Genomic DNA, 20077 nt, shown 5'->3' with positions numbered 1-20077 from the left:
GATGTCAGGTGCCCCCAAAAGGGTAGGCTAAAAATTCTGCTCATAAAAAAGCATGCACTAACATAAACATTACCTTCATCTACAAGCAAATACACCACATAGGTTGTATAGAATAGAGAAGTACAGATAAGTCCCAGCAAAGAAAAGGGGGATGGTGGGAGGGTAACCTGGACTGCAACAGTGAATACACTTGAACATCTACATTTATGGTAAGTACACAACTGTACTATGATCATCGTGTTTCACTGTTGCAGTCATTACACTTGGGTTGAATCCCAAAGCTGAGGTTGGGTGGCTGGGCCTAGATAGAATTAAGAGTGGCTATGAGGCCCTGCAGAACTGCAGTGGTGAAGCCTGCTCTGGATTTAGTGTAAAGAGGTAAGTGGTAGTGCTTTATAAAAGTGTGCACTGAAGTCCAAGTTGCAGCCTCCAATATGTCCTTGGTTGGTACTCCTCTGAGGAAAGCTGCTGAAGTGGCTGCTGCTCTGGTTGAGTGTGGCCTAATGCCCTTAGGCACTGATTTGCCATGTTGTGAATAGCAGAAACAAATGCAATGGCCTGTCCATTTTGAAATAGTCTGCTTTGAAATAGCTTTTCCTTGTGATCCTGCAGCATATGCCACTAAGAGTTGCTCAGTCTTTCAGAAGGCTTTAGTTTTGTCCAAGTAGAAGCGTAGCTGTCTGTGTATGTCCAAAGAATGCAGAAGTCTCTCCCCCTTATTCTGTGGGTTTGGATAAAAGGTAGGCAAATGAATGGTTTGTTTAAGAGCCACACTGGACACTACCTTAGGCATAAAAGTTGGGTTTGTCCTTAGAGAAACCCTGTCCGGATGGAAAATAATAAAAGGTTCCACAGCCATTAGTGCCTGTAACTCTGAGACTCTTCTTGCTGAGGTTATTGCTAGGAGCAGAGCTGTTTTCCATGATAAGTATTTTATCTCAGCTGTATTGGTTGGCTCAAAAGGAGGCAGTGTGAGCTTTTCCAAGACAAAATTGAGGTCCCATGCAGGTGTTGGAGCTCTCCTTGGAGGTCTTATGTTTTTTGCCCCTCTGAGGTACTGTCTTAGCAGTGGATTTGAAAAAATAGGTGAATCCGTATTGTAATGAGCTGAAATGGCAGAGGCATGGATCTTAACTGATGAGAAGGATAGGCCTTTGTCCAGCATTTCAGTTAGGTATTGTAGAATCTGAGAAATATTTGGTACAAGCGCATCCATTCCTTGTGCCTGGTTCCAAGCATAGAATCTCTTCCATTTTTCTGTATAAGATTTTCTGGTGCTGGGCCTCCTGGCCTCCAAAATAACATCCATAACTGCTTTAGAAAGAGGTGTGTTCTGAATAGTTAAATTATCAGCCATGCAGCCAGATTTAGGGTTCTGAGTTGGCTGTGCAGGATCTGATTGTTTTGTTGGGTCAGCAAATGAGGAATTTGAGGTAATGTCCAGGCTGGGCCTTGAGACAAGCTCTTTAGGACTGGGTACCAGTGCTGGCGTGGCCAGTCTGGGGCAATCAATATCATTTTTGGCTTCTCTTGTCTGACCTTTAGGAGTACCTTGGGGAGGAGAGGCAGTGGAGGAAACGCATATACTGTAAGGGTTTTCAAGCTGAATGATAGGGCATCCACTTTCCATGCTTGTTTGTGATAAGTCCTTGTGCAGAATCTTTGTAGTTGGCAGTTGTGCGGGGAGGCAAATAGATCTATGTCTGGGCATCCCCATTTCCTTGCTATCATGCTGAAGATTTGTGGATCTAGTTTCCACTCATGAGGATCCTTGAGATTTCTGCTTAGCTCGTCTGCCAGAGTGTTTGTCTTTCCTGGCAGGAATTGTGCTTGCAGGTGTACTTGATAAATCAATGCTGTGTTCCACAAAGTCATGGCTTGTCTGCAGAGGGGGTAGGAATGTGTGCCCCCTGCTTGCTTATGTACCACATAACTGTAGTATTGTCCGTCTTTACCAGCAGTTGTCCTGGATGAAGTAGATCCTTGAAGGCTGTCAGGGCATTCTGAACAGCTAGCATCTCTTTTTGATTTATATGAAGATGCATTTGGCTTGCTGGCCATGCTCCCTGAATATATTTTCCTGCCATGTGGACCCCCAGGCATAATCTGATGTATCTGTCGTTAGTGTTTGCCTGGCCATGGGTAGAGTGAATGGCTGTCCTTTGTTGTGGTGACAGGTCTGTGCCCACCATCAAAACTCCTGTTGCAGGCAGGGAATTAGGGTAATTAATGTTTCCAAGCTGTGGCAATGTTGAGTTCAAACACTTTTTAGATACCATTGTATTTTCCTCATATGCAGTCTTGCATATGGAATTAGTAGAATGCAGGAAGCCATGAAGCCCAAAGCCTGCAGAATTTTTCTTGCAGATAACTGGGTCTTTGTTGCCAACATTTCGAAGTAAGAAGTCAGTTGCCTTTGTTTGTCTGGCGTGAGATAAGCCATCTGGGCAGTTGTATTTAAGCTTGCACCCAGGAATATTATCTCTTGTGAGGGTACTAAATTTGATTTCTTTTTGTTTACTGTGTACCCTAGGCACATTAGTAATCTTTTTACAAACGCCAGATGCTTTAGTAGAATGTCTTTGGTCTCTGCTTGAATAAGGCAGTCGTCCAAGTAGGGATATATTTGTATTCCTCTTTGTCTGCAAAATGCAATTACTGGTGCCAGGCATTTTGTGAAAACCCTGGGCGCAGTAGATAAGCCAAAGGGCAGTGCAGAGAATTGGTGGTGCATTGAGCCAGCTATGAATCTGAGGTATCTTCTGCAAAGTTGTCTGATTGGGACATGCAGGTATGCCTCTTTGAGGTCCAAAGTTACAAGCCAAGCCTTCTTTCCCAGCATGGGCAGAAGCTGTTGCAGAGTTAACATTTTGAATTTTGGTATGTCCAAATAAGTATTTAGAATAGACAGGTCTAGAACTGGTCTCCATGCTTTGTCCTTTCTTGGTACTAAGAAAAGTCTTGAGTAAAATCCTTGCCCCTGCTCCTGTTGTGGCACAGGCTGAATGGCCTTCATGTCCATGAGAGATGTTACTTGTTTTTGTGCCTCTGCACTGTTCAGTTACAGATTTGCTGTTCTGAACTGTTTGGAAGTTTCTAGAAGGCCAGTGCTTGCTTGGGCTAAAGGGAAGTCTCTGTGTTCACCAGTGGGAGTGGTTAACACTGAACAGCCTGCCTGTCCCTGGAGGAGTGGTTACTACCTAGAAGCTGTAGTTGTATTGGCCATTTTGGGTCAATTCTAAACTCCTTGATCTGTCTCTCTTAAAACCAGGCTGCCTTGTGGTTTTGGCATCTTTTCAGGCTTGCTAGTTGTTGCTGAAGCACCTACCAAAGGGAGAAAATGCTGAGAGAAGAAAAGGAGTCACTTTTGTGATTTTAAGTATTTTCTTCTGATTTTTTGTTAAGTTTTACTGCTTTGCCACCTACTTTTTGGCATTTTCCGGTTTGCTAAAGTTTATATCTGTAACAGTAACAGTACTTGGAACACATCTAGAGCCTGTTTACTGCATTTCCTGTGTTGCACTTAATTTAAAATCATTTTTTCTCTAAAAACTGCATTTTACCTGATTTTGGCCTAGCACTCAAGTGTGGGGTCATTTATTGCGCTGTTGTGATTATTTTGCTGCTTGTGTATCTCTGCTACCTTTAAACTACAACAAAAAGAAAAAAAAATCTTGCTTTTTTCCCACTTTCTGAAAGTTAAGAAAGTTCAGTTACAGATTTGCTGTTCTGAACTGTTTGGAAGTTTCTAGAAGGCCAGTGCTTGCTTGGGCTAAAGGTAAGTCTCTATGTTCACCAGTGGGAGTGGTTAACACTGAACAGCCTGCCTGTCCCTGGAGGAATGGTTACTACCTAGAAGCTGTAGTTTTATTGGCCATTTTGGGTCAATTCTAAACTCCTTGATCTCTCTCTCTTAAAACCCTGCAACTCTCTTTTTGCGTGGTTTTGCGCACTGAGCAGCATCGGGCAGCGCCACCTAAACAGGTTTAAACTATTCCAGGCTCCACAAAGTCTGCTCTTCACTTTTTCCCTTAGAACTGTTCAAACTCTCAAAGTAATCACTCTATTCTCTTTCTAAAGCCCTGCACTTGCTCAGCTCTTATAAGGAAACACTAACTAACTAAAGCACTACACCCTCCTTGACTTCTCATAAGTATTAGACTCCCGATTGGTCCTTCCTGACCAAGTGAAAAATCAGTTCCCTTTCCTAATTATCTGATCAGTAAAAAAACAGTTCCCTATACTAATCTGGTATGTCCAAGGGTCAGTTTCAAGGCTAGTCTCCAGTGCAGCTGGTGAATCTGGGAATTTTGAGGCAATGTTACAATTGCCTTATGTACACAGACAACCCTCTCCTCCTTCCAACAAACTCTAATACATGTGAGAGATGCAGTTACACAGCCAAATTGGAGGCAGAGCTCTCTCAACCCAAGACTGGCACAGTCAGTCAGGAGGAAAAGGTAACCACCCACACCACAAATCCAGTCTCACACAGACCTATTGCATCTGCATACCCAACACATAAACACACAAAAACATACTCGGAGGCTCTAAATAAAAATCTGCCTAAACAGCAAAGACCTCCTAAGCAGATATCCAAGCAACAGCCACCCCTCAACAATACCCATGAACCACATATCTCACAAAATCAGTGTGCCTCACAACCACAGCCCTTAAGGCCAAACAACACACCAAATACACTTGTTATAGGGGACTCTATTGTCCGGCACATTGACATCCCGCTCACCAGACTGAACAAGGAGAAGGTCACTGTAAGCTGCCTGTTGGGTGCCAGGATCCGCCACATAATGCAAGCACTCAGGTCACTCCAAAGCAAGTACAAGTATGACTCCGTCATTGTCCATGCTGGTGTGAATGACCTGAGACGTACCTCCCTGGACTACATGAAAAAAGACATAGAGGAGCTCTCTGAGCATGTAGCCCAGGCTGGTATGACCCTGACCTTGAGTAGCATCTTGCCCTCACCAAGAATGATGCCACAGTATAAAGACAAAATGATCAATTTTAATAATTGGCTAAAGTATTGGTGTCATTCAAAGGGGATCCAGTGTCTGTCAGCCTGGGATGACATGCTTGACAAGCCACGTTGCTTTGCTAGGGACGGCTTGCACCTGTCACCCTTAGGCTTTTGTATACTGGCCAAGGCTCTTGCCACCCCCATAGTGCCTTTTTTAGGCAAGGCTCAAAGGACAAACCCACCTCCATAGACAACCCAAGGATAAAAAAACTAAAGGTAGTGCTACTCAATGCCAGAAGTCTAAACCTCAAGATGGATGCACTCGAGGCTCTCCTCAGTATGGAGAAAATCGATGTCTGTGCAGTAACAGAAACCTGGTTCAAGGCTCCTGAGAGCACCCCAGCACTACCAGGTTATAACTCATACCATGCGTTTTATCCCCAAAACTCGGACTGAAGGACAAAAGGAGGTGGAGTATCTATATTCATCAAAGATACCTACACCTCCAGGTTAGTGGCACTGCACGAAGCATCAGAAACCATCCATGTGCAACTAACAGCGGGCAAAACTGCCTTCCAGTTTGTAGCCTGCTACAGAACACCCTCCCTATTAAAGGAACCCCACTTGGCATTCCTGAGAACACTGGAGAATATGAAGGTCTCTCCAAACACTATGTTATTGGGTGACTTCAACTACCCAAACATTGATTGGGAAAACTACTCAAGCCCAAACACCCTTGCCCAATGGTTCCTTGAATTTATAAACTCTAATGCAATGGAACAACTGGTCACCACTCCCACAAGAGGGAACAACATATTGGACCTGGTCATCACCAACATGGGGACTCTATGTTCCACACCAGAGGTAAACCCCTCATTGGTAAGATCAGACCATAAACAAATTTCCCTGGACATCCATATCCCATCCCCACCCCCAGCCAAGGAAATCACTGTAAAGAATTTCTCAAAAGCCAACTTTGCACTTCTCAAGACTGAGATGCAATACTTCAAAGCCCCTGGGCCAGAGGATAATACAGCCCAATCCGCAGAATCCTTTACAAATGCATTCTATGAGCACCTGCAGGAATGCATGGATCGTGCTAGCCCAAATAAAACCAAAACTCACTCCTCCAAAAACAGGACACTGGTCTGGTGGACCCTATACAACAGAAGGAGGAAGCTACTACATGACAGAGCAAAATCCCAAAAAGGGAAGGCATCTCTGATCAGTATTAGCAAGAAACTTTGATCCCTCATAAAATCATCAAAGGCCAGTTTCGAAAGAAAAATTGCCCTAGACACTAAAGATAATCACAAGGCCTTCTTTAGTTATGTCAGGAACATGGGCGGAAACTCCCAGATATGCTCTGAATTGTTGCATAGCAGTACAAAATATACTGAACCTACAGACATAGCCAACATCCTGGCAGACAGATTCAGCGCAAACTTCTCCCCCCTTCCCCCCAAAGGAGCAAATGCCTATCCCAACTGAATGTAACCTCCCTGACATCACAGATGCATAGGTGAAAGCTGCCCTCTCCAAAGCAAAAAACACAGCATCTATGGGACTGGATGGTGTCCCAGGCTGTGTCTTACATGAGCTCCAAGAAGAACTGAACCCTCACATTAAGTCACTGTTCAAACTTAGTCTTACTACAGGATATGTACCCAAAGAATGGCGTACAGCTACAGTGGTCCCACTCCACAAAGGTGATGCCACAACGGACCCCAGAAACTATCGCCCCATAAGCCTGACTAGTCTGGTCTGTAAAGCTATGGAGCGTATTATCATGGAACTCATAAACAAAGACATTGGGAGCCTCCAGACACTGGACCCTACCCAATTTGGCTTTGTTAAGGGCAGATCTTGCCTCTTAAACCTAGTTGATTTCTTTGAAACAGTTACCAAAGCCATAGATGAGGGCAAGGTAGTCCACACAGCCTACTTGGACCTTGCAAAAGCCTTTGACACAATACCCCACTCGGGTATCATAAATAAGCTTACCAGCTTAAATATCAACCCCTATATCACAAGATGGGTTGCAAACTGGCTCAGAGATAGAACCCACATGGTCAGAATCTCAGGTGCCATGTCCGAATCCAAACCAGTTACAAGTGGCGTCCCACAGGGCTCAGTTCTGGGACCTCTCTTGTTCGGTATATACTTCTCTGAGGTTCAGACTAACAAAGGGGGATTATGGCTGACAAAGTTCACAGATGACTGCAAACTGGGGGCCATAATCGAATCTCCAGCTGACACAAGCATCCTCCAAAAGGGTCTCACAGAGACGGATGCTTGGTGCCAGAGCCACGGCCTCAAGCTAAATGCTAAAAAGTGCATAGTCATCCCCTTTGGGAAAAACAAGGTGCCCAGAAATTACCACATAGGTGGTAATCCATTAAGTACGGAAGAAGTAATTAGAGATTTGGGAACCAATGTAGATAGTAATCTCTCCTTTGATAATCACATTGCCAAAGTGGTTAGAAAGACCTTCTATATAGCCCACCTTATCACCAAGGGGTTCACATCTAGATCAAGAGAGGTCATTGTGCCCCTCTACTCGTCACTCATCAGGCCCATAATTGAATACAATGCCCCTTTTGGGATGTACCTTACCCGACACCTGCAGCAACTGGAGAGACCCCAAAAGTACCTCACCAAGAGGATCATGGGCTACAAACAGATGTCCTATGCAGCTCGACTAAAGAAACTCCAGCTCTTCTCAGTTGCTTACTGCCTACTCAGAGGCGATCTATGCCTGACGTACAAAGCCATGTCAAACCCAGAATTAATGGACATGCTCCACCTCAAAAATCCAAGTCCCTTAGAGCTACATGCTCCAGGGACCTAAACCTCAGCACAAAAATAAATAGGACATGCTGGAGGGACAGATTAATTTCCCAGAGGCTCCCCTCACTCTGGAATAGAATCCCAATTCATGTTAGACATAGCCCCTCGCTGACCCTCTTCAAGCGAAATTTGGACGCGTGGATGGGAAATCGCAAATTCACCCCTGGGATCTCCCCAGTGTCCCTGCTAGACAGAGGCACAGTAAACTAATCTTAAAAGGGTACCTTCTGTGACCTACTTTACAGAGGCACAGTAGGCTAATCTAATAGGGAGGTGAAAGCCAAATACACTCTGGCTAGGCTTATAAATGCCCTAGGGCAGATAGCCTAGTATCTACCTATGAACCTATGCCCATTGATTGTGTGGCAGGTCTGGCATACCTTTTGCCTTTGGAAGGGTGTGAAAGTGGAACCTGTAGCCCTGAGAGACTATGTTTAGGACCCATTTGTCCTGTGTGATCGTGTGCCAATTTTGTGAAAAAAGTGCTAGCTTTCCCCCTAAGGATGCTGCCAAGAGAGAAATGCTTGGCATTGGCAGAGGGAAGTCATTGGGACTGTTTCCTATATGGCTGTGATTTGTCTTCTCCACTTTTGGAGGTAGAAGCACCCCATTGTTTGGGCCTGTATGAGCCCTGGGACTGTTGCCTGCCTCTAGAGCATCTGTATCTGCCTCTTTGTGGCCTGTCTGACACGAGAAAGGACCAATTCTTAGAAGGCCAGTTCCTGCTAAATCTGGGTGGCTGTACCTGTAAGAAATCCTTCACTGTCTGCATAGATTTAGCTTTATCCTCCATTTTCTTCATCACCTCTTCTGCCTTAACACCAAACAAAGTATCATGCTGTAATGGAGCATCCAATAATTTTGCTTTAACATGATCAGGCAGAGTCTGTTCCTTTAACCAAGCATGCCTTCTAATAACAGAACCTGTTACAGCGGCCCTGCAAGACTCCTCTAGTGAATCATAACCACATTGCAAAGTATGCTTTCCCACTTGTTCAGCTGCATGCAATAAATCCTGCAAATCTTCGTTCCCAGAACATTCAGAATTTGTCAACAGTTTCTGTTTTAACAAAGACATTAAGTATTGCTGATATTTGAGCATATGGAACTGACAATTTAAAGCCCTTACAGCCAAGGTAGCAGAAGCGTAGACTTTTTTCCCCCATCTGTCCACTGCCCTTGAATCTCTATCTGAGGGGACAGGGCTTTTAGCAGTAGCAGCTTTGAATCCTTTGGGACCCTGAGAGATAGTTTCTGGGTCAGCAGCAGGGTTTTTATATAGAAATTTATGAGAATCTGGAACCCTGTAGTATCTGTCTGGCTTAACAGGTACAGGAGGTAAAAAGTAAGGAGACAGGCCGGACTCTGAAAATACATCATCTACAATGTCAAGAACAGGTGGAAATGCAAGAGGTCTGTGCTGAGGTAGTAGAAGAAAGTCTCTAAGCCTTTTCTTAGAATCTGAATAATCTTGGCTCTCCCAGTGGAAATGCTCCCTCATGGTATGCAGGGTTTCCCCAAATGAGTAATTCTCAGGAGGAGAAGCTGAAGGAATAGATTCTTCAGCATCAGAATCCTCATAAGGAGGAATAGAATATCCCTGTTCAGAAGAGGAATCAGAGGAAATGGAAACCTGATCACAGGAATCATATTCAGTATCTTGCCTAGGTCTCTTATCAGCAGGGGGATGGGAACCCCTGATCAAAGTAATTTTATTTTATCGGAGGCGGCCTGTGGCTCTGAGGTAGCGGGAGTCAGGGATTGCAAAAGCGCCTCACTGAGCACCGGCGAACCGACGACTGGCCTAGAAGAGGCTTCGTCGTCGGTTTTGGACCTCGGATGCCTGTCCTTTTCTTTCTCCTTGCGCTTTTTATGAATTTTGGTCATCGGTTGTTCCGACGGCATTATATAGTTAAACCTTCGGCCAAAGTAATGAAATGCAAAATCATACCGATGCTTAATAGTGCGTTGGTTAAATCTAGCACAAAACCTACAACTAGCAATGTCGTGGTCAGGGCCTAGGCAAGGAATACAGTAAGAGTGAAAATCCTTATGAGGTATTTGCTTCCCACAAGAAATACAATTATTAACTTTTTCTGACATCAGTCTGGATCAAGAAAAAAGTTTCCCCAATGGGGTACTTAGCTTTATAGAAGACTTCGGATCTGATATTCAATTTCGATAATCTCAGGAGTCGGCCAACCAGCACTTGCGAACTGCTTTTGCTTCGGGCACTGTGTGGCAAGAAAGACTGAAGAAAATGGCATTGGCTGCATCTTTTATACCCCTGGCGCACTGACTTCAGGGAAGAGGCGACAGCAACCGACACCGGACCAGGACTTTGGAATTCAGGTCGACTGCGGGTAGACTGCCAGCAGGATAACCCCAAGTGTAATGACTGCAACAGTGAAACACGATGAACATCATATGAATGAACAGAAGGAAAGATGACAGGTGAAACATTGTAATGTACAGCAGATGAGGGCTTGTAAATGGAAGACAGTTGCAGATGGAACGCTAATCACATATGGACATGGCACAGTACGGACTGCACAGTGAAAATGTTTATTATGTGACTGTCAGACTAAATGCACTGTAACATAGGGGGTAGTGCTTCCATACCACCCCCCAAGTTTGCGATATCACTGGAAGCTAGGAGCCATTATTACCTCCCCAAGTGATGTAGACATCCTACAGAAAGGACTCACTGAGACCAATGACTAGTGTTGAAACCATGGCCTTAAGCTTAATGCCATAAAATGCATCATCATCCCCTTTGGGAAAAACTCAATTGTTAATAATTACCACATCGATGAGAGCCCCTGAACACTGAAGGTGTTATAAGAGATCTGGGGACACAGGTTGACAGCAACCTCTCCCTCGACCATCACATTGCCACTGTGGTCAGAAAGTCCTTCTATGTGGCACATATCATTACCAAGGGTTTTCCATCCAGAAAGAAAGAGGTCATCATCTCTCTCTACTCTTCCCTCATTAGGCCAATCATCAAGTATAATGCCCCATTTGGCATGTACCTCACTAGACACATGCAACAGCTGGAAAGGCCACAAAAGTACCTCATGAAGAGGATCCTAGGCCTTAAACACATGTTCTAAAGGGACAGACTAAAAAAACTCCAGCTATTCTCTAACTAATATCGTCTACTAAGAGGTGATCTCTGCTTGACTTACAAAGCCATCCATGTTAACTATTATTCAAGTCAAACCACCAACATGTGACCTTCACTCTCAGAATCTACATTTCATCAGCAATCAACACCACCCTCTTCAGAGACCTCAAAAAGACAACTCTAATATAAGAAGATATGAAAATTTGCCCGCAGTACTCCTGCAGTTGATCCTGAATTCCAGCTCATATTCACCAGTTTGTACATCTACCTTAACCTCACTACAAAATCCTTTATTTCTGTATCAGCTAACAAATGTATATACTACTCATATACATCTCACCTCTTCTATGCTTTCTACCTTTATCTCTCACAGCTCCTTCCTCATATTTATCCTATCCATTAATGTAAAGTTTTAAATTACATTTTAAAATGCACTGTGTATGCCAACTTGTTGTGTGCTAATATGAGATGACCCTATAATTTACTGATTGTAGATTTTTGTAGTGTATCTGCTTTTCAGCTATTGTTTGTCTGTAGTGTAACTTTAGGCTTTACATTTTTCCTTGTTGTATAAACTGCCTGTTTCATAATTGGAGATTTTCTCCCCAGGCCTCCTCTGAAAAAACAACTGTCACAGTCCACTCAGCCTACTCCAGTCAACTAAAACAATAAATGAATAAGTTAACCAGTTGCACTAAGGATTTTTGCTCCCATGTAGCAAATGTATTGATGTAGAAGTCTCTGCTAGAGCCAAATAGACTGGAAAATTCAAAAATGAGCCACACTGGTAGCCAGTCAACATCAAGAAACTGAATAATAAATTAAGAAACTCATAAAACACCAAGTAAGTACAGACCCCCTCCTTTAATGAAAAAAAAAAAACATAAAATCATTACCCCAATATGTAAGGCCACAATAAATACAAGCATAGTGTGCCATAAACTGAGGCTAGCATCTTAGGCAAATGATCACTATAAGTCCTTTTTCATTTATGTTAGAAAACCAAGGCATAATCTGCAACATTGTGTTGAATGATTCCTCAAGTGAGTCTCACATTCAAGACCAAAAGACATACAAAATAAACCCACAAACACTATTGCAGCAAATTTCTCCCCTGAAACTCCAGTCTCCACTCCAATCATCCCCAAGTCACCCCCTTACCCACCAAAAACAATTATGTCATATCAGTACTTTCAATGATCAGAAATATTCGTCGATGGGTTCCAATAGCAAGTCAGGTTGTCAAACTAATAGCATCAAACACAGGACTACCAGAACCCCTTTTTAAATTGTTCAACAAAAACCTAGCTATTGGCTATGTTCTGGAATCCTGGTATACTGTGGTAGTAATGTCGCTTCACAAGGGTAGACCCACCTTTGACCTTAACTACCAGCCTTGTCAATATCACCTGTACAACCATGGAATGCATAATTTCTAACCTCACTAATCATGAAATCATAAATGTCAATAACCATGAACCACAATAATTTAGCTTTGTAAAAGAAAGATCTTGCCTACTAATTCTTGTCAGTTTCATTGAGAAGGCCACTCAAGCACTGCTCATGGGGCATACCTTGATCTGGCCAAGGTATTTGACACCGCATGACACAAAGGAATGGTCAATAAGGTATCACCCTGAAGCATTGACCACTGTATAGTAAGAATGATTGCAATTTGGCTTAATCATAGGATGCACATTGCACATGTTTGAGAGTCTTCTTCCAGCCGAGAGAGGATGACCAATGGAGTTCTTTATTTACGTGTCATACATAAATACTGACAATAATGATCTCTGGTTGACTGAGTTAACAAATGACTGCAAACTGGACATAATTGTTAAAACCCTGAAGATACTTGCACCCTTAAAAATTAGCTCTCATAGTTAACTACCTGATACGTAAAAAAACTTCTAATCCTAAGAAATATAGTGTTGTCCTCTTCAGGAAGTCACATGTCAGAACAGCTTACAGTATTACAATATCCCTTTTTCTACTGAAACAGTGATTAGTAATCTAAGCATCTATATAGATAGTTCCCTCTTCTTTAATCACTATGTGGCTAAGGTAGTCAGGAAATCCTTCTATATTTCACATTTACTTGGCAATCTCCTCTCAATACAAGGAAGTGATTGCCCCCCTTTATTCGGCCCTGGTTAGACCCATTATAGAATACATTGTGCCCTTTGGTGTGCACCTTACTAGACACATAAAAGAAAAGCTTGAAAAGTCTGAAAGGCTCCTAAGTAAAGACATCTCTGGTCTCAAACATCATAGTTATCAGGAAAGATGGGGAGCCTTTTCCCTAAACTCTCTGTCTTATAGAATCCTAAGGAAAACTTCTGCCTGACCTATCAATCTGTTACCGATTCTGTCATTCTAGATCCTTTTCCTCAGGATATAAAACAATGCAGCTAACACCAGAAACAGACATCTGAACCTATATAATGAGATCAATATTACTCACTGGTGGGATAGGTTCATTACCCAGTTGCTCCTGCTGATGAGGAATACACTTTATCTGCAAGTCAAGAAATATGTCTTCTTGTTTTCCTTTAAGCATAGCTTTGGTGATTAGATGGGCACCCATAAATTTACTCTGGGACTTACAGGTGTCACTCTCTATGAAATAGGAGGTAGGTTCTGGGGTACTTATTTGGCAAGAAGTAAATGGCCTTGTATATCCTATAATCCAAATATCCATCAAGTATAGAACCAATATAGAAGCATTGGAAATATGTAACAAACACATTGCACACTCTTATAAAACATGATTTTTATTACTATTATTATTATTATTATTATTATTATTATTATTATTTGAACAATATGGCTATTTTTTGTATGGTAACAGGTCATTTTATTTCTTTGTTGCATAAAGTAGTAGAATGTTAATGTCACACTGAAGCTGGTATACAGATATGTCTAATGCTGCTGAAGTTAGTCATATAGCACAAAGCCTAATAAAAATGTTTTATAGATTTCTTTAAGTTGCTTATGCCAAGTAGTATTAAGGTTGTACAGTAGGTATGCTGCATGAGTGTATTTTGTGCTATGGTAATGGATGTGCGCAAACTCTTGATTTAGATATACACTAGTTTATCATTTATTATTCTTTGACTGGGAAGTCCGACTTGGAACAAGCCAATTTTCAGCAGAGGGACAGAGAGAAACACTCCAGACACATGTCTTTTTAACAGTGGAGGAAACCCACACAAACACAGGGAGGACATGCAGAATCCACACAAAAGGCACCCCAGCTAAGAATCGAACCAGAGAACCTTTTGCTGTGCAGTGACAATGCTACCGCTGCACCACTGTGCCACCATTATAACTAACTGCAGTGAAAAGTAATGTTTTGTTAGCAATTATGTGAGCATGCAGACATTCCAGTGGTTGCAGGTACAGAGAGTGATATGCAAAATGACTGAGAAGAATATCACTGCTAGTATACAAATATCTGTTAGGATGTAATGGGAGGTAATCATAATTGGTCGTTGCAGGAAATAGTGAAAAATTAATAGTTCATCAAAGTGGGTGCATAAACTTTTCAGTTATCACAGCTGTAAGGAGAGGAATGTATATATATCATTATGCGATACGAAATGAATTAAAATGCATTACATTTTTTTTTAAAATCATATGCAACGTAGTGAAGGCAAGCAGTGCGTCTGTATTGCACCACACTTACAGTCAGTAATGTTTGTGCTGTGAGAATGTAAGCCTGAAAATATTCAAATACTTATTGAACTTAGTAGTAGTCAATTGTAAGGGTTGCTGTTCAAATAAATAACTCTAAGAAATAAAGAAAAAGATATCTAAGAAGCACTGAAATTGAACAATTGTAATAAAGAAAAATGTGCTGTTTTTTGTTAGCACTGCTGCAGCAGTGGGAGCATGACAGAATAAGTATTACTATAGTCTACAAATGTAAAACTGTGCACATCACTTTTGAGATGGCCATCACATTTTGAACTTTTAACTTTTACCATTTCATTATGCCAAGAATACAGCTAAAGACATTCTTTGTTGCACAACTTTAGACAGTACTTTTCTGTTATCGGGGCAACAAACCCTTCGAGTTGTTGATAATATCAAATTCCGAACATTATAACAGCAAAATTTAAAAACTGGCCCTATTTTTGGACCTTTGTCCAGATTTCTTGCACTAAGAGATTATCAGGCATGAATGCCACAAAACAAATAAGGTAGTTTATACAATACTATAACATGCCTCACGATCCACTTCTCTACCAACAAAACCTATTCACAACTCCTCCCCAAGACCACCCTTAAAAACTGGCATCGGCTCAGTCAATAAAACAAATTAAATGTGGTTTCTGTAAGCTGCCACAGTACGACACCTTTCACAACTGGAAAAGCAGGATTTGACTGTCCCATCTACTTAATAGTAGGGGAACAGGGGCGGGGTGAAGCAGACACTTTCTTGGGATGCAATTTATGTCCATCCTATGTGCTAAAATTGTATGACAGCATTGTATTAAAAATGGATGTAATGATAACACTGACAACATGTATAGCTGGTTGGAGGACTTAACATGTTTTCAAGAAGAAAACGAAGAAATGGATGCAACCATTACAGAAAAAAAAAAAAAACAGAAAAGAAGAAAGTAACATTTCTACATTATCCACCGAACAAATTTTACTGCATTAAATATACCTTTCAAGTGTATCTCATTTTAAGCCTTAGAGACGATGGTCCCTCGCTGTTCCACAATGGCCTGTTACACGTATACTGTTAAGGATCATTTTAAAAAACAATACCCATGGTAAATAATAGTTAAATAATTTTAATTCATCAAATCTTACACAACACATTTTAACCACACTATCAGCTTCTTAGTTGAAGTGCTCATTAAACCTGTTGCCCCGATAACGGAAAAGTACCCTTTAGATTACAAGAATTCAAGAGCATTAACTATCAACAGCCCTGCAGTGAGTGAGGCACTTATCCACTTCTCTCTCTCTCTGGCTGATGCTACAATCTGTAATTGATGGGCCCATGATAAAGCTTTGTTTTACGTCCTCCATGAATCAGTAAAATTCCTGATAATCATGACAGCCTTCCATCTCATCTGCAACTATTCTGTGGTCTTTCTTGCTTACTTGCTCTAGGTCCCATTTCCTGGTGTCACTCTATCTGTCTGCTGTGCTGTTAACACTTACTACAAAGTCACATACCATGATTAGTGCTGAATCCTCTAACAAATATATATTGCTGTATCAGTAGTGCAGATAGCTCAAAAAACATAATTCAGTGATACCTTGTGCCCACACTGTGTTTATATCTGCAGATAATACACAAAAAAATAATGCTTTACTGTGATATGAATCCTTACCAGTGACAGCATCATGCTACATCAATGTATTAGGTGACAAAAATCACTGTGTGTCAGCAAAATGGGAAAATAAGAAGGTTATTCAAGCACAAAATGGAGTGTCCAAATTGAATAGTGAAACAAGAGATTCTAGAGTCTTCAACACAGTCAGTAAGCAATGACCAGAGTCAAGATGAGTGGCAGAAGCTTATGACTCATATGAATTTGCAAGTATGAATGTATTACACAGCTGATAAAAGTATTTTATGTAATAACACTGACCTAATATATAACAGACTTTTAAATATTAGGTCAGTAAGTGACAAGCAACTTTAAAGATGTGAGTATGTTACCCTATGTATGACCTTATTTGTCTATAAAACCACATTTCAGGAACAACTGTGATCTGGTGAATATTTACTGCATTAACCAATATCTCAAAAAGCACTAGCAAGAGCAGCAAGGATGTTTGGAATTCAGACACAGAATATACATGACAGTACACATCACCATTACGTTCATAGCTTCATAGGTAGGTAAGTACTAGGCTATTTGCCCTAGGGCCTATTCAAGCCCAGCCATAAAGGTACCCTGGCTTTTGCCACCCAAGAAAATTACTTTCCTGTGCCACTGTCGAGCAGAACCACAGAGGTGATCCCTGGGGTGAACTTCCTATTTCCCATCCAATCATCAAGATTTCTCTTGAAGAGTGCTAATGAGGAGCTTTGTTTGACATAGATAGGTAGTTTATTCCAGAGTATGAGAAGTCTCTGGGACAGGAATCTATCCCTCCAGCATGTTCTGTTTATTGTGGTGACAAGGTTTAGGTCCCTAGAGCATGTAGCTCAGTGGGATTGGGATTTCTTTAAGTGGAGCATGTCCAACAGCTCTGAGTTTGACATAGCTTTGTATGTTAGGCAGAGATCACCTATGAGTAGGCGATATGCGACGGAGTAAAGCTGGAGTTTTTTGAGACGGTCTGCGTAGGGCATCTGTTTGAGGCCGGTAACCCTCTTTGTGAGGTATTTCTGTGGCCTTTCCAGTTGTTGTAGATGTCTTGTGAGGTACATACCAAAAGGGGCATTGTACTCTATAATGGGTCTAATGATGAGAAACCTTTTGTGATGAGGTGTGCCACGTAGAAGGATTTTCTGACTACTGTGGCGATGTGATTATCAAAGGAGAGACTACTGTCCACCTGTGTCTCAAGGTCTCATCACACTTTCGGTGTTAAGTATACTACCACCTATGTTGTAGTTCATGGGTACAGAGTTTTTACCAAAGAGGATGACAATGCACTTTTTGGCATTGAGCTTGAGGCCATGACTTTGACACCAGGCATCTGCCTCAGTGAGGCCCTTTTGTAGGATGTCCACATCATTAGGAGTTTTGATTATGGCTCCTAGTTTGCAGTCATCTGTGAACTTCGTTAGCCAAAGACCTTCTGTGTTAGCCTGTACTTCAGAGAAGTAGATACCAAACAGGAGAGGACCCAGGACTGAACCCTGTGGTACTCCACTTGTCAATGGTCTGAAGTCAGATTTGGAGTCTGCTTCTTTCACAGTGTGGGTTCTGTCAGTGAGCCAGTTGGCAACCCATCTTGTGACATAGGGATTTATACCTAGTTTAGTGAGTTTATCTATAATTCCAGCATGGGGGATGGTGTTGAAAGCCTTGGCAAGATCTAGATAGGCTGTGTGAACCACCTTACCCTTGTCTACGGCTTTGGTGACTGCTTCAAAGAAGTCTATCAGGTTTATGAGACATGATCTGCCTTTTACAAACCCGAATTGGGTGGGATCCAGAGTTTGGAGATTACCAATGTCTTTGTTTATAAGTTCCATGATGATACGTTCCATGGCCTTGCAGACCAGGCTCATCAGGCTAATGGGGCGGTAATTCCCGGGGCCTGTGGTGGCTCCCCCCTTGTGGAGTAGGATAACCGTTTCTGTGCGCCACATGACAAATATGTTTCATTCATGGAATCCAGCTTTGTTCTGTAAGGGATTATCATGTGCTGCTGTGTTGTCTGTACAGATGAATAGCTCACTGCACATGACATGCATGTTTCCCTATGCATTTTGTGCCTCATGCAGTTCACTGACTTATCATTTCCATGTCAATGTGGAAGGTATATGTTATATAGTTTGCAGCATATTTTGTGAAATGTGCACAGCATGTACAACCCACTGAACAGTTTATGCACTTGCTACATAAAATTTAATTCTTTACATGGCTATCTTTTACATGTATAGTTTGGTACTTTCTATGCAGTGTTGCATATTGCTCATTCATACATAATTGCACTGTGGGATATCTTTGTTTGGCAAAGGATTGGGTAATATTGTTGAGTAGGTATGTTAAAGTCTATTGGTCACTTTCAGAAGCATCTTTGTTATACAACTAATCTAATTTACTGTTATACTCCTTGTAAAATTGTGAGCGATTTTGCTAAAAATAAAGATTATAATGTGCTGCTTCCTTTATTTATTTTTGTCTCACTGTTTACTCATTTTTTCTATAACCACACCCACAAAATAATGTAATGATAGGTATTGAGCAATTATTTACAAATGCAAAATATTGTGGTTAAGAACCATGTACCTTTTTAGAAAACAAGCTCCTTACTTACATTGTGGGTTCATTATTACATTATTTCTTGCTAATTTCAGGGGCGGCTCATGCTATTGGACTGCAGGACTACAGCCCCACCGCTGTAAAAAGAAAATGAAAATAACAACAAAAAAAGAAAAAAATTCCCAGAACTCCATGCATGCGTGATGGAATCCGGACTGGTTTAACAGCAGTCTGGCTTAGGAAGAAGGCATCAGACTACAGAGATGCCCAGAAGTCTATGTGGTTACTAACTGCATAGACTGGAAGGGGACCAGACTGCAATGTCTGCAGGCTGGATGATCCAGCCTGCTCTCGCGGGAACTGTATTTCATCATGGGTATTTTGTATTTCTTCACACGAAGCAGGAGATTTTTCAACATAAACCTCAAGTAAGCTTTCAGTGAGACTGGACTTGTATCAGTGTGTGTAAAGACTAGCTTTATTTCTTCAACAGAGCATGTATTTTCAGTGTGTGTACAGCCTTGCTTTATTTCTTCAATGGAGCTTGGGACTTGTATTTCAGTACAGAGCATTTTCAGAATGTGTGTGTGTGTGTGTGTGTGTGTGTGTGTGTGTGTGTGTGTGTGTGTGTGTGTGTGTGTGTGTGTGTGTGTGTGTGTGTCTGTCTGTGTGTGTGTGTGTGTGTGTGTGTGTGTGTGTGTGTGTGTGTGTGTGTGTGTGTGTGTGTGTGTGTGTGTGTGTGTAAAATGGCCCAGATAAATATACCTGGTGGCTAGAAAGACCCAGAAAACAGTAGTGGTTAGAGACTAACTCTGGCTCAAACCCTGTACCTTGGGTGCAGGTAACAAGAGCCTGAATTCCCTACCCACCACCACTTGTGAAAACTATTCAAATTTTTGCTTCATATTTTTATTCTGTTCCTCATAAAATCTGTGGTTTTCTGTGTTTTATTCACTAAATAATGACAGGCATTTGAATTTCAGACTTCATATTCTTCAGAAAGTACATGGTAACACAAAACCTTTTATTCTAGCAATTTTCTAAGTTTATAAGATCAGTATTTGAAATGTGTCCCTATTTTTGGGGCTGTAGTCCTTCATTATTGGCTTTATCCAGGTGTTTTGTGCTAAGAGGTTGAGAGCTATGATGAGAACTAATTTCATTAAAAGATAGCCATTTAAGTTTAAGTCTTCCTGTCTTAGTTTC

At 41.6% G+C, this 20077-nt stretch overlaps 1 long non-coding RNA gene across 1 annotated transcript in view; it reads right to left on the bottom strand.

Moving 5' to 3' along the window:
• Positions 1-20077, bottom strand: part of LOC122803404 — a 2587193-nt gene that overhangs the window by 547579 nt on the left and 2019537 nt on the right. The gene's annotated exons all lie outside the window — the stretch shown is intronic.

The sequence above is a fragment of the Protopterus annectens genome, chromosome 5.part1, assembly GCF_019279795.1.
Source record: "Protopterus annectens isolate FY-2018-M chromosome 5.part1, PAN1.0, whole genome shotgun sequence".
In the NCBI taxonomy this organism is placed as follows: Eukaryota; Metazoa; Chordata; order Ceratodontiformes; family Protopteridae; genus Protopterus; species Protopterus annectens.
This window is presented reverse-complemented; position numbering and strand designations above follow the sequence as displayed.